The sequence below is a fragment of the Chenopodium album genome, chromosome 20 (assembly GCF_948465745.1).
Source record: "Chenopodium album chromosome 20, dcCheAlbu1.1, whole genome shotgun sequence".
Taxonomy (NCBI): Eukaryota; Viridiplantae; Streptophyta; class Magnoliopsida; order Caryophyllales; family Amaranthaceae; genus Chenopodium; species Chenopodium album.
In genome coordinates, this window is record NC_137853.1 from 10442501 (window position 1) to 10446438 (window position 3938).

Below are 3938 nucleotides of genomic sequence, written 5' to 3' on the forward strand. Positions count from 1 at the left end.
CATACTCGTATTACGTACATATGCCATACTGCTTTGCATTTTACAATTTCAAGCTTGCTAATATATAATTAAAACAATGTTACCACTTTTGCAAAAGTGTGGGTATGTTGCATGTATTCCCTCATACTTGGTATCATTTTATTTGCCGGCCTCTTTTAGTCATTTTTTAAGAGAATTATTTGAATTTTACAAAGTAGGTAAATTGAAACGAGAAAAATGTATTATAACAATAACGTAGACACGTAGTAGCTGATCGAGCTAGGGTCAATTGGTCAAACAAGAAAATATAAAACAAAAGTGAGTTTTTGTCAAAAGTAGGTTAATGTTATCTTTGAAACTTCATCGTATATCGTATGTCGTATGTATGTATATATATGTAACGGCTTCAATTCCTTTGGAATTTCTCCTATAGAAAGCATAATTATTTCTTTTGATCTATCTTTAAATTTGATAAATTAATTGAATTTCACCACGTGGCTTCTACTTTTGTGTAGGCAATGACGTTCTCTCATAATCTCATTTGGTTTTTGCTTCCTCAACGTATACTCTTCTATTTTCATTGTTTACCACATACAAATTAAATTTGGATTATGTTTTGTCAAAAAAAAAAATGTTAGACAAGTGGTATAATTTAGGGTCTGTTCACATTTACTGAGCTATATGCTGAATTGATTGGAGCTGAATTGAACTGATTGGAGCTGAACTGAACTGAACTGAGCTGAAATGAATATTTTATGAGAGAAGGAAATTAGGATCTAAACTGAACTGAACTGATTGGAGCTGAACTGAACTGAACTGAAATGGAGCTAAATTGAACTGAACCTTAATCTACGACTCTGATGTATTAGTCTAGAGTTAATATGAAGTATATAATCATGTGTATTATCTCATAATCTTCAATTAAAATTAGTTTATCACCCAAGCCATATACTTTCTCTATCTCTTTTTATTTTTAATAATTCTCATTTTAAGTTAAGTAACAATTATAAAAAAATAAATAAATAAACAAATATTATGAAAGCAAATCAAAACATCTCACATGAATATGTTTTTTTGAATAATAAATGACAAAAAGTCAGTTAAGTGAAATATATAAATAGTATAAAATTAAAGTCAAAGTGTTACAAGTAAAAAGAAATGGAGAAAGTACAATATAAACTTCACTTATTGATCACTAAGGGTTCGTTTGGCATTGCTGTGGTTTTCTGTTTTTGGTTTTTTGTTTTCTAAAAGTATATTATATATGTCACATAATGAATTAAAAATTATTTAAACTTATTAAAATCATAATAATTTTGAAAACTGACAACAGAAAAGTGAAAACACTTTTTTCTTGTTTCCTGTTTTTGGTTTTTAGTTTTGAAAAAAAACAGAAAACTGAAAACAAAAAATGATGCCAAATAAGCCCTAAGATTTCAATAATATACTATATATATACGAAGTATACAGTATGACTAATATAATGTAAAGGAAGTGTTATTACTATTATTAGCAAGTATAATATGCCTTTATGGATCAAAAGTGATTTATGGATAATATTTAGGAAAGATGAGCACGTAATGTGATGCTTTATACCGAATATAGTTTATTGAACAGGTGAGTACGTCAATTATTACGTATCGACTAAAAATATTACGGACTACGGAGTACGTTCTCTTTTCTCTTATGAATAAAGTACGCGGTCAAGCCCTGTGAATTGACACGCTTATATACTAGACGAAGGAATAATCCCTAAGGACAGGGAGTTTCTACTCTGCACATCAAGAAGCAAAGTTGAACAACCAGACTAATTACGTAACATGGTTGTGTAATCTTGTGGAGAAAGTTCTAGTGCAATCGATAGCTTTGTCCATTTCATGTTACCGCCTTTTGAACTTTTCGTATAAAATAATCTTAATTTGTGATTCCATACGACCATACTATTGATCGTGTTGAATGTAGCGTCTGTAACAATGTACTCTTATGTAGTTATGTATGTTGTGCACCATGCGATAGTTCGGAGTATGTTACTAAATACATATAGTTGTAAACTTGTAATATTATCGCATGATGAAGTTGTTCACACTAATTATTTGTGTAATGTTTACTGTTAAAAAAAATAATAATAAAAAAAAAATTATAATACAAGCTAGCTAGGTAGGTTAATCGGATCGTACACTAATTATGTCACCTTGAATAAAATGAATACATCATACTTAACTTGATGCAACAAAAATTAAAGGAGAGTGAAAAAAAAGAGGTTCACTTTTTCTGTTTTTTATTTTTTTTATTTTTTTTTTACAACGTAAGCTATGTGCATGAGCAGCAAAACCCCTGTGAGAGAACAAATATATCCCAAAAGCCATACACAATCTTCATCAAAATTAAACGACATATTTCACTCTTAGGACACATATATATATGCTTGGCATGACAATATGACATATTATTAAGATCTAATACCTCTTATATATAATATTATTATTGAACATACATAAATCAGTAGTGAATATATAAACATAATTACAAAAACTAGTAGAGACAGGAAAAATATGATAATCAACTACTCGTAGCTTGCATAATCTGCAATCATGAAATAATAATCAATTAGTCATCATATCATTAAGCCATTAATAATGAATTGTTGCATTATCTTTGTAATAATGCAAGCTTGTTCATAGATCCTTTTTGAGACGGCTTCTAACCTTTTTATTTTTAAATTAAAATAGATAGATTATTTATTAGTTAGGAAGAAAATACACCAACATTTAGATATCAGAGCAAATCGATGCATCATTATTTTTGTTGACAAGCTAATGAATATCCATTTTTTTTTTTTTTTTTTTTTTTTTTTTTTTTGACAATAGACAAGCTAATGAATACTCCTATCTATCAGTCGTATAAACATAACATATTTCAAAAGATTATTTATGACAGCTGAGAACATGAATGAGCTTGTTCTTTTACTAGTGGGAAAACTTAAGGGTAAAGTCAAAACTTTGCTAAAACTCAACGCGTGAGCTTGGTACAGATGAATTAAATTAACAATCTAAAAAGGTTAAATTCTTACAAACACAACGCTCGTAGTTTGCAACTGTCAGAGATTCCATACTATTTGTAGTCGATATGTTAGAGCACTAGGAAATCTCTTGTTTACTCCGATTTGAGTAATAATTTTTTACATTTTTGTTGAAATTTGACCATTTCATTCATAAATAATAATAAATTAAGAACTATGGACCCCTAGCTTGATATAGATTTTGTACATACACATAGGAAGCATTGTTGAGAATTCTAAGAACTCAAAAACTTAAGGCCTGTTCTCTTGCGTTGAAATTCAGTTCAATTCAATTCAGTTCAGTTCAGCTTAGTTCAGTTTAGTTCAGTTCAGTTCACATCAGCTCCTGATTTCCTTCTCTTATAAAATATTTATTTCAGTTCAGTTCAATTCAGTTCAGCTCAATTCAGTTCAGTTCAGTTCAGTCCAACTCAATTCAGTTCAGTTCAGCTGAGTTCAGTCAATGAGAACAGGCCCTTACTACAAATGACCTTATATGACTTATTGTTATTAGAATTAGTTTAGATCATATTAATTAAATTATATATCCCTAAGGATTTGTTCACATTTACTTAATTTCAGTTCAGTTCATTTCAGCTCCAACAAGTTCAGTTCAGTTCAGCTCCTAATTTCCTTCTCTCATAAAATATTCATTTCAACTCAGTTCAGTTCAGTTCAGCTCCAATCAGTTCAGTTCAGCTCAGTTCAGTAAATGTGAACGGGCCCTAAATCAAGTCACACCAAAACTTAATACTTCGCTTACTTTTTATGGTATACTAGATATCTTAAGTTGAGAAATAATTAAAAATATATACATACTTCGTATTAGATTACATAATTACTCATAAGACAATTGAACAAATACTTGATGATGTATGTACTTATTATATTTATATACATT